Source organism: Rhinolophus hipposideros (genome assembly GCF_964194185.1).
Source record: "Rhinolophus hipposideros genome assembly, chromosome: 20".
Classification (NCBI taxonomy): Eukaryota; Metazoa; Chordata; class Mammalia; order Chiroptera; family Rhinolophidae; genus Rhinolophus; species Rhinolophus hipposideros.
This window is the reverse complement of record NC_138066.1, coordinates 10,444,846-10,457,121: the sequence shown is the minus strand read 5'-3', so window position 1 is coordinate 10,457,121 and position 12,276 is coordinate 10,444,846.

Below are 12,276 nucleotides of genomic sequence, written 5' to 3'. Positions count from 1 at the left end.
ATATACCACATCTTTTTTATCCATCCATTGATGGACACTTAGGTTGTTTCCACATCTTGGCTATTGTAAATAGTGCTGCAATAAACACAGAAGTGCACATATCTTTTTGAATGAATGTTTTTGTGTTCTTCAGATAAATGCCCTGCAGCACAAAAGTGCTGGCAATTCAAATATGCCAAAGGAAAGCTGTAAAGTGCTTCCTCTAAATGAAAAGGTGAGTACAGTACAATAAGACATTCTGAGAGGGAGAGTAACTACATTCACATAACTTTTATTAGGTTGGCGCAACAGTAATTGTGGTTTAAAAGATTAAAAATAATTGCAAAAACCGCAATTACTTTTGCACCAACCTAATATTACAGTATATTGTTATGATTGTTCTATTTTATTATTAGTTATTGCTGTTAATCTCTTACTGTGCCTAATTTATAAATTCAACTATCACAGGTATATATGTATAGGAAAAACATAGTGTATAGAGTTCAGTACTACCTGCAGCATTTCAGACATCCACTGGGAGGTTCTTGGAACGTATTCCACGTGGATAAGTGGGAATTACAGTACATGAGAGAGACCCAGGAGTAAATCTCCAAAATGGCCAAAGCCATCACCTAAAATAAGACCTTCAGCTAAAGACAAAAGAAGATGTTGGGGATGGGGGAGACAGTTATGGGAGGTAACTGGGAAAATCACAGTAAACAAGGATAAGGTTGTTATACAGATTTAAGACGTTGCCTTTTCCATTGGTAAGAGTTTCTAGAGACTGACTCATCCTTCACAGTACAGAGAGGGAGACACCCCTACAAATAGAGTTTTCCCTTATATACGTAAATGTCTCTTACAAAGGGGTAACTTCTATTCAGTTTGCAGAGCTTCTCCCAGGTCCGCTGTTTCTTAAAAATAACCTGCTTAAAATAATCCTTATGCCAAAGAGACATATTTGGGGGTGGCAAATTCTGCTCCCTACAGTATCTCTGGGGGAGTCCAGGAGTCTAGGAGTCCAGTGGAGAAGTTCCAGCACCTTGTTGGAGCAAAAAAATCCAAGACTAGATGCAGCGAAGAGGATAAGAACAGTTCTACTCCCCTCCTCACCCCACTCACCCTGCCTGTGATTTCTCCCAACGGGGAAGGTGAGTAGGTGCCTGGCTTCCTCCGCTATGCAGGACACAGCACAAGGGGCCCATCACTTACTCACTCCACTCAGAATACTGAAGTGATCAGTGGGGCTGAGAGGTTGGGAGAGGTTGGGAACATGGCGACTAGGACTCAGAACTCATCACAGGACCCGGATCTTAGTAAAAGCTTCCAGGACTCTATCAGGAAACCTGCCCAGAGCCGCTTGAGGCAGGTTATGAAAAGATACTCAACATCACTGATCATCAGGGAAATGCAAATCAAACCCACCACAATATATTACTTAACACTCGTTAGGGTAGCTGTTACCCAAAAGTGTAAAGACAACAAGTGTTGAGGATGTGGAGAAAAAGGAACACTTGTGCATGATTGGAGGGAATGTAAATTGTTGCAGCCACTATGGCAAACAGTGTGCAGGTTCCTCAACTAATTAAATATAGAACTACCAGATAATACAACAATCCCACTCTGGGTATATATCCAAACAAAATAAAATCACTATCTAGAAGAGATATCTGCACCCCATGATCACTGCAGCATTATTCACACTAGCCAAGATATGGAAACACCCTAAGTACCCATCAATGGATTAATAAAGAAAACGTGGTCGTTATCTATATCTATACATAATGGAAGATTATTCAATCTTAAAAGAACAAGAAAATCCTACTATTTACAACAACGTGGATGAACCCAAAGGGCTTTATGTTAAGTGAAAGAAGCCAGACATATTAATAGAAAGATAAAAACTGCATGATTTAGCTTTTATGTGGAATCTAAAAGAGAACTCATAGAAACAAAGAATAGAATGGTAGTTGTCAGTAGCTGGGGGATGGGGAAAATGGGGAAATGTTGGTTAAAGGTACAAACTTTCAGTTATAAGATGAGTAAGTTCTGGAGACCTAATGAACAGCATAGTGACTATAGTTAATAACAGCGTATTGTATATTTAAATTTTGCTAACAGAATAGCTCTCAACTGTTCTCACCACACACAAACAAAAATGGTAACTATGAGAGGTGATGAATATATTAATTAGCTTGATTTTGATGATCATTTCTCAATGTACATGTATAGCAAATTATCATGCTGTACACGTTAAATATATGCAATTTTTATTTGTCAAGCATACTTCAGTAGAGCTGGGGAAGGGGAAAGTAAGATTTAGGATAGTACTCACCTTATGTTTGGGCTGTCAGGGGGACCAGTTGGGTAAGAAGCACATAGGTTGATATAAGTTATCGTCAATGTTTTAATTCTTGGTTTGGGTAGTGAGTTGATACATGTTTTTTAAATAAAATTTAAAAATAAAACATAAAAGGGCCGTGCATGGTATAATGATAACAATGTCTCATGAACCAAGGAATATGAATAATCCAATTTTGTGCAACCCACCTTAATGTCAAAAATAAGTTTTTAAAATGTGATTCATTAAATTAAGATTAAAATAGAAGAACTAAATGATCATATCAGTAAATTCAGTAAGGGCATTTGATGACTATCAATATTTATTTATGATTTTAAAAAAAAACAACACACACACAAAAGGTGGCTGGCCAGTTAGCTCAGTTGGTTAAAGCGTGGTGCTGATAACACCAAGGTTGCTGGTTTGGTCCCCGCATAGGCCACTGTGAGCTGTGCCCTCCTTAAAAACACACACACACACACAAAAGAACACACCTTCTGGTGGTATTAAGAGCAGGAAGGCAATCTTTGTGAAAAGGAGTCCACTATCTTCCCTTAATGCTGGCATTTTGGAATAAAAAACCACTAAAGTCTTATCAACAAGAATATAAGGATACTTCCCTAACCTGATAAAGAGACTCTATCAAAAATATGTAGGAAATATCATCCTTAATGGCGAAGCATTAAGATGATGGATTAAGAAAGAGAAATATTCTGTTTTTTTAATTTATTGGGGTGACAATTGTTAGTAAAATTACATAGATTTCAGGTGTACAATTCTGTATTACATCATCTATAAATCCCATTGTGTGTTAACCACCCAGAGTCAGTTCTCCTTCCGTCACCATATATTTGATCCCCCCTTACCCTCATCACCCACCCCCCACCCCCTTACCCTCTGGTAACCTCTAAATTACTGTCTGTGTCTATGAGTTTTTGTTTCTCATTTGTTTGTCTTGTTCTTTTGTTGTTTTTGGTTTATATACCACATATTAGTGAAATCATATGGTTCTCTGCTTTTTCTGTCTGACTTATTTCACTTAGCATTATACTCTCAAGATCCATCCATATTGTCACAAATGCTCCTATATCATCTTTCCTTAACGCCAAAGAGTATTCCATTGTGTATATATACCACAACTTCTTTATCCATTCATCTATCGAAGGACATTTTGGTTGTTTCCATGTCTTGGCCACCGTAAACAAAGCTGCAATGAACATTGGAGCACATGTGTCTTTATGTATAAATGTTTTCAGATTTTTTGGGTAGATACACAGGAGAGGGATTGCTGGGTCATATGGTAATTCTATTCGTAATTTTTTGAGAAACCTCCACACTGCCTTCCATAATGGGTGCACCGGTCTGCATTCCCACCAACAATGTATGAGGGTTCCTTTTTCTCCACAGCCTCTGCAGCACTTGTTACTATTTGTCTTGTTGATGACAGCCATTCTGACTGGGGTGAGGTGATATCTCATTGTGGTTTTTATTTGCATTTCTCTGATGATTAGTGATGTGGAGCATTTTTTCATATATCTATTTGCCATTTGTATGTCCTCTTTGGAGAAATGTCTCTTCAGGTCCTCTGCCCATTTTTCAATTGGGTTGTTTGTTTTTTTGTTGTTGAGTTTCATGAGTTCCTTGTATATTTTGGATATTAGCCCCTTATCGGAGGCACTGTTTGCAAAAATCTTCTCCCATTTAGTTGGTTGCCTCTTTATTTTGTCGATGGTTTCTTTTGCTGTGCAGAAGCTTTTACGTTTCATATAGTCCCATTCGTTTATTTTAGCTTTTACTTCCATTGCCTTTGGAGTCAAATTCATAAAATGCCCTTTGAGCCCAAGGTCCATAAGTTTAGTACCTATGTTTTCTTCTATGCAGTTTATTGTGTCAGGTCTTATGCTTAAGTCTTTGATCCATTTTGAATGAATTTTGGTACATGGTGACAGATAGCAGTCCAGTTTCATTCTTTTGCACAAGAAATATTCTTTGTAAGATCTGGAATGAGACAAGTATGACCTCTATCACCACTTTTATTCATCTTGTCCAAGAAAGGAAGCCTGATCAGACTCCTTAAGGACTCTTACTTTGGACTGCATAACAGACAACCGAACACAAGACTCACAAAAATTTTGAATGCCTCAGCTGTTTGAAAGTTCTAAAAAAATATTCGATTTGTAAACCACATGAAACATGTGGATATCCAGCGTCCTAGCACAATTTGTAGAAAACATTATTCTTTCCACCATTTAATTGACTTGGTACCATTGTCAAAAATTGGTTGACCAGAAATGTAAAGGTTTACATCTTGCTAATTTTTTCTCATCCTTCACATGTCAAATCAAACATACCTTCCTCAGTGATGCCTTCCCTGACTAGCCCCCCTCCAATCCTAGGACCCAGTTAGATAGGGCTTTTGTAATGTGATCCCCAAACTCCCATTAATGGCCCTCTGCATACGTGCAAAATTATTTACCTACTTACTCGCCCCATGTCTGTCTCTGCAGATTTAAACTCCCTGCAGCTCCTATAGGATTTGAGCTCCTGCATTCAATCCCCCATTGCTGAACTCTTTGGAGCCCTTTTAAAGGACGTTGCCAGATGGTGTTGGTTTTGCCTGCAGGAGCCCCTTTGTAGGTGACCAACTCATCTCTTTTTGCCTAAGACTGAAAGCCCAGGGTACCATAAAACACCTAAATCCCAGGTGTGGGGACAGAGTCCCAGAGAGCAGTTTTCAGGCTCTCAGCCTCATGTGGAAAGGTGCTGGCTCGGTTATTAGATGGCCATCAGCTGTAATCAGGTGGCCATCTGCTGTGGCTGGGTGGCCATCAGCTGTTACCAGTTAGCCATTAGCCATTAATATAACTGCCGTGGCTATGCTAGTGGGCTTGGTTGGTAGGTTGGTTGGTTGGAAGAGAGGCGGATGGACAGATTGCACATCGTGTGGAACCTGCTTCCTATGTCTCCAACTCAGCCGCCAGTGAGAATATAGTGGTATGGACTCCCCTATCTATGGCTCCGTTGGCCTCACCATATCCTGCGTTCTCGTGCGGGGAGCAGGACCAGAGTCCCTGCATGACACCAGGCTATGTGGATAGCTGGTCACTTTACTGTTAGTGTTCCAGGGCCGGCTAGGGGCTGGGGCTTTTCTGACGAGGTCTGAGTCTTTGTCATGCTCTTCAACTTTCCCCAAAGTCTGTGACCCCATTCCTTCCTTGTGTCTGTAGAGAGCAGTAGTTGTGCTCTGCTAACCATGGGGGCTTCCTGATGCCCCTATGGCCAACTCGCTGCACACATCAGACTCTAAACTCTGCAGAGGAATTTTTCAGGGAGGCAGGACTCCTCCCTTAGCCCCTCTGATGACTGTCGTTCTCCTAAGACAGCCCACGCTAAGCTGCAGAAGCAGAGAGCTCCATTAGAGGTCAGAGCTTATGTCGCGAGCACCTGTAAGGGCAGTTGCCACATTTCAGTCTCTTCCTGAAAGTCAAGGGGACATTAACCCCTCAGCAGGACCCTACGTCCCTGCGTGGTACTCATGGCACAAGTGGGGAACAAAGTCCTGACACACAGATTCAGATAGAGTGAGTAGCACAGCTTTATTTGGGAACCAATGTCCCTCCAGAGGCCAATGGTCTGGTAAGCACAGAAGAATAGAATATAATTTAATAATGAAACAAGTCCCAGAGTCAATTGGGGTGAAAAAGGTCACTGGTCTGGGAGAGACAACTGGGCCCATGAGGGGTCTGAGGCAACCTGGTCTTGCAAGGAAGAACTTTGGAGAGTCCCAGAGTATCGTGGCTTGGATCTCACAGAGGACTCTGTCGGATTGCCCAGACGAATGTCCCAGAGGACCATTCTGGAGTGTCTTGCTCAGAGCCTCGCAGAGGGTCTTAGCCAGAGTGTCCAGTTGGGCCACTCATAGCATTGCTCTGGAGTTCTGCTTTTATCCTCTTTCCCTTGGACTTGTTTACTTGTTATGTGATAACAAGAAGTTGTCTGCCAGGAGTTGTTTACCTTTTAGGTGATAACCAGAAATTGTTTTGGTGAATGTGTTTATCACTCAATTTTGTTATCCTCAGTTTCACACATAAATATAAACATGTATACTTATGTATATACTCTAAACATAAACATGCTTACTTTCACTTTTATCAGTCTCACATGTGCGGCCATAGTCTTGTCCCTACTAGTAAACAATTTGTTTGGCAAACCTCAATCCAACATATATAATACATTTTATATGCTCCATGCAGCTTATCAACAGGCTCCAGAGCTGCTTTAACCAAAGCGTGCTTCCAGTGATGTTGCAGCCTGCATGGAAGGAGGGTCTTTTTAAGAAATGCTCCATGACTATTGCACTCAAAGCGTCGTGAGGAGGTTATTCTTTACCCCACCCTTTTAGGAGGAAATTAAGAGAAATGCCTCCATGGTTTTGATCTTAACACCAACAGTAGGAGGAGTTTTCCGGAGCAATTTTTTGGTTGTTAATCTCAGGGACTCTTAGAATTGTGTAATTGACTGAGTCACCCTTCCTACATTAACTGCTAGGACATTCAGAGCAGATTTGTGCCTCCCACACAGCAATTAAAGCATCACTGGTCCACATTTTATACTTGTTCTTGGTTTGTGATGGCCCCACCTTGCTTTTTCAGTCTTCTTTCCACTTCTTTTCTTTATTGAGATAAAATTACAACCACAAATCTTAAGTATACAATTAGATGAGTTTTGAAAAACAAATGTTGACACCCATGTACCCAATGAATGAACTCAAAGAGAGTCTGAAGCCTTTGACTAGAAATAAACAATTCAAGGATTTTAGGGTCTGCAAATGGGAAACATAACTAGGGAAAACCCAAAGTGTTCCAAAAAATAAAGAAAAGCTAAGTGATCTTAGTGGAAAAAATACATTCTTGAAAATAATCAGTCCTGCATTCTTGCCTCTGGATCGGTTCCAGATGGTAATCTTCTAGATGACCAATGGTCTGGATAATGGATGTCAGGTGGTCTGGATACCCAAACATTCTTTCCTTAGTCCTTCAGGGGGGGTAATTAGAGGGTTATTTTGAAGTTTGATGTGTATATATATCCAGGCATTGTTGCAGGACTAGAAATTTCAAAAGCTTAAGTTCCCAGGCTAGTTAAAAACAAGAATAGAATCACTTCCTGGTGCCTCAACCTACTTGATTTTAGTAATTTAGCAGCTTGACTATAGTGACTCCATTTTATTTCTTTGTTCCTCATACCTAACACACAAATCAAAAGAAAGAACATTTCTATTGCCCAGAAAGTTCTCTCATATTTTTCACTGTCAGCCCTTCACTTCAAAACCACCCTTTCCCTGCTTGTAAAATATTCTCATGTTTTTCATGTATTCTTTTAACTATCTTAAATCCTCTCTTGGAATGAAGAAGGGCATGAATAATTAGGATATTAAAATGCTGGAGAAGCCCCAGCCCTGGCTCATTTCAGAGCCTACCTCCCAATAGGGAGAAGAACACCCACAGAACAGGTAATGCTGAGGAAGCTCAGGGCATCTGATGCCGCCATCTCAGGCCTTCTGACCAGGCCCTCCTTCTCACTTTGTGTCTGGAAACCTCCTCCACATCTCACTACCAGCCTGAGGTGCTTCCCACCTACTCATGCGTGACTCTTGCCTTTATTCCATCTATCCCTTTACATCTCTAATCATTACAGACCCTCCACTTCCTTCAACCCAGCCTTAAACTCAGTCTTCATAGTTCATCCAACAAATCGTTTTTGCTATGTACCTATCACTGTGCCAGGTAACGGAGGACTCAAAGACGAAGCCAAGATGGTTCTGGCCCTCAGGTAAGGGAGGGGCTTGCATACCCACATGTGTAAAAGTCACTTCTCATTACAAGGCATTATGTGACTTCAAAAGAAGAGTATCACCTTAAAGTCATGTCACCTTAAAGCCTCAGCTGGGCACTCCCTAGTACCCAGAAATCTATGGTCCTCTAATTTATTAAGCCATTCATAGATACTTATTTTATGTTTACTAGGAGGTACCAGGCACAGTTCTAGACGCTTGGGATACATCAATAAACAAAGCTGTACGCCCTCCTGCCCTTGGGGAGTTCACATTTTAATGGGAGAAGACACATAATAATTGTAATCAATTAGTAAGTCATGTAGTATGTGAGAAAGTGACAATTGCTATGGCAAAATGAAAACAGACAGGATCGGGGTTTGGGAGTTTTGAGCTGGGGGTTAGATGCAGGATTAAATGAGGTGATCAGTGTAGGCCTCATTGAGCAGATGAGATTGGAACAAAGTCTTAAAGGCAGTGAGTGAGGAAGTCCTTCTAGGCCAGTGGTTCTTAATCAGTGGTGATTCCTCCCTCCTACCCAGGGGACTTTTGCCAATGTCTGGAAACATTTTTACTTGTCACAACTGTGTGTGTGTGTGTGTGTGTGTGTGTGTGTGTGTTGGGGGGCATGCTGCTGGCCTCTAGTAGGGAGAGGTTGTAAACATCCTGCAAGGCACAGGACAGCCCCCCATGAAAAAGAATCACCAGGTTCAAACAGTGAATGGTGCCAAAGCTGAGAAACCTGGTCTACCAGAGGGACTGCCAGTGCAAAACCTGAGGCAGTTGTGTGTCTGGTGCTCAGAAAACTTCGTGGTGGGAGAGACCTACTAGGAGCCAGGGTAGGAGGGGAACCGGGCCAGCTGCCATAGGGCAGGAAGGGATTGTGAGGACTTTGGCTTCACTGCAGGATTTGAAGTGGAGAAATAATGTCATCTCACTGAACATTTTGGAAGCTCCATGGGGCTGCTGGACTGGGAACAGGCCAGGGAACAGGAGTGTCAGGGCAGAAGCTGGAGCCACAGGAGACCAATGCAGTGACCATGGGAGCCAGCAAGGTCTTCTGTTCAGTTTTTCTCTTTTCTCCTAGAAGCTCTGACCCCAGTCCCTCTCCTTTGCTCTTAGCTGAGGACCTCACCGCAGACTTCAGAGTAAAAACAGCAGCTGTCAGATGGGATTCGCACTTCCCACCACCGCAACCCTCCTTTTCTGGCACATGGGCCAAGCCCATGGCAAGGGCCTAGGATTCCCTTTCTGGCCCTTTCCTTAAATATTCAGGTGTGCTCTGGTATCTCCCATGTAAGAAGGCAAATCAAATACACAAAACTCTCCTTCAACACAGGAAACTCAGGGAGGGGTCACCATTGAGTGCCAACCTCCTGAACTGTTAGATTCCTTTATTATGAAAGATCCTAGGGGTTCCCACCACTTTGCTGTGAATTCTTCTTACCATGATCATGCATTTTCCCCCCAAAATTAAACAGAAGGGTACAATTAAAAATATTTAACAAAAATTATTAAATGCATTAAAAAATACTGTCGGGGAGAGGAAGAATTACCCACTCTACCTTTCTTTAGTTCTTATGGCTGGACTGATAATAAAATAAAATTGACACATGACTAGATTAAAAGGAAAAACACCAATTTAATATGTGTGCATGGGAGAATTACAATATAGTGCTCAGATCATAAAATGAGGCTCAAAGAAATGATCAAACTAGGCACCTTTGTAATACTTTTTAGACAAAGAAACAATAAATTTGTGAGAAATTGACAGGAAAAAGAAAGTTGGTCCTCATTAGAAAGGCATCTAAGCAAGGTTTGGGCTTGGGTAGTAAATTAGTAAAGGCCTTACAAGGTTTGTTTATACAGTCTTTTCAACTCTGGATTTTATAACTCTTGTGATAAGGTTGTTTCTTAGCGCTCAGGAGCAGGGAGGGCGCCTTTCACATGGAGATTTATTTCCTGTACTTAGAGACAGACAAGGGTCAGTTCCTGCTATTTCTGGAGTGATTTTAATTTGAAATAATCATGCCTTTGTGGGATATCTTGGGGAGGCCTGCCCTGGACCCCAACAGTACCCTCTCACCTGTCCTGGGGTCCCCGCTTCATCTACCACGCCCTCCACATATATCCCTTCGCAGCCAGACTTCACCTTCACCCACTGCAGTCTGATTCTGCCTCCCCAGTCTCCATGGAAACTGTTCTAATCTCCTTGTCAAATCAGAACAGCTGACCCTCCCTGCTCCCTAACACCCTCTTGTCTCCTTCTCCCTAGCTGGCTGTTTCTTTTCCAGTCTTCTGGAGTTCCTCAGAGTTCAGCCTGCCTCCACTTCTCTTCTCTCTTCTCCCATAGCTTTAAATATTATTTATTTAAAATATCATTTATACCTTCAGCCTGACTCCAGCCTGAAATACCCAAGTGCTAGGCTGACTTCTCTGTTTGGACATCTTGCAGCACTTCCAACCTAATACTATCAGAATGGAACTCTTTGCTTCAAACCTGTTTCTCTCTGGAGATCCCATCTCAACATATGGCACCTACATCCACACAGATGCTTGAGTCATGCAAGCTGCCCTTGGTTCGTCCTCTCCTTTGGGACCATTTCCAAGTCATGTTGTTATTCTGTTTTGTGAATGTCTCAGGGCCCGCCACGTCTCTCCTTCCACTACCTTAAGCTAAATTGCCGTCATCTTTCACCTAGATGTCTGTGGGAGTCTCCAGCCAGGTCTTTGCCTCCTCTATAGCTCCCTCCAGTCTGTTCACGTGATCTTTTTAAAGCAGAGTCTTCCCTCCATGGCTTGTACCCAATTTAATGGTTTCTTCTGCCCTTAAGATAAACTCCAAAATGTTGATTACAGCTTCAGAGTAGGCCTCTGCCCTTTCTTTACCATGCTCTGCCAGGTCTTTCTCACCCCTGTGCCTTCATCTGCCTTCTGGATGTTACCGGAGGGGGCGGGCTCCTCAGCGGGGAGTCGGGGCTTGGCTGTCACACAGGTGGTTGGTTGAACCCTGGCCTTAGGGAGGAGAACTGGGAAACTTAGCTGCTCCGTTCCCAGGGGATGGGCCCTCCTTGGTGCGCTGTCCAGGTTTTTGGTATCTCGAGCAAAGAATTGAATGAGACACAGAAGTAAAGTGGTGAAAAAGTTTTTTAAAGAGATAGTACACTCCAAGGAATTAGGAGCAGTCCGAGCACTAAGAAAAGTGGCCCAAGGCTCAGGGCTCAAGGTGGTATTATTATTAGGAGAGAAAGTACACTCCAAAGGGTTTAGAGCAGGCCCCGAGCAAAGGCAAAGCTCAAGAGAAGAGCTCAAGGCTCAATGCTCAAGAGGCAGTGGCTCACAGAAGCCTGGAGGTTTTATCTTTTTGTCTCTGGGATAGGCTGTTCCTCTCTGGGCATGGGACTGCTTGATTGATAAGGGGTTGTTACCTTATCCTCTTAGACTGCTCATGTCCCTTCCCAGAGTTCAGTCTGTTATAATGATATTAATGAACTACCAGGCATATGTTTGATATTATAATGATGGTATAATGAGTCTAGGGTGAGATGAAGGTCATGGTGACCTACTATCATGCAGGTGCAAGTGAATAGTCCAATTTAGTTAGGTCCTCACAGCCGTTAATGGTTAGGACAGATAAGGAAAAATTTGGGAGGTCTCCAGGTGGTGCTCCCCTTAGATTATGTTGGACATGCAGGAATGCAGAGACCCAATTGCCTGTTTCTAAGTGCCTGCCTTGCTTTCCCTGACAGATGTGATCCCCGTAAATCTCTGTGGGGAGTTGAGGGATGGGAAGTCTGTTTCTTCTATATCTGCTTCAAGCTGAGAAGGAGGGTAGAGCTGTCCCTACCTAATGAGGATTCATGAAACTATCGCCCTATCTGTTCTTAAATAAAGACGAGGGGGTCTCATATCTGCCTTGGTCGGGGTGCACCGGAAGCCTGGCTGGGATATCACTCGTATCCTGACGGCCCCTAGATGAGGAGAGACAGATGTTAGTTAATAAATTAAAAGCACTGGCTTCAGGAGTATGATTTGAAGCCCAATTATCTTGATTTTATCCAGGGGTTAAGTATGGACTGGCCTGGAGGAGTGTTAAAACCCATTTGATCTCTGGGATGTTTGTTTA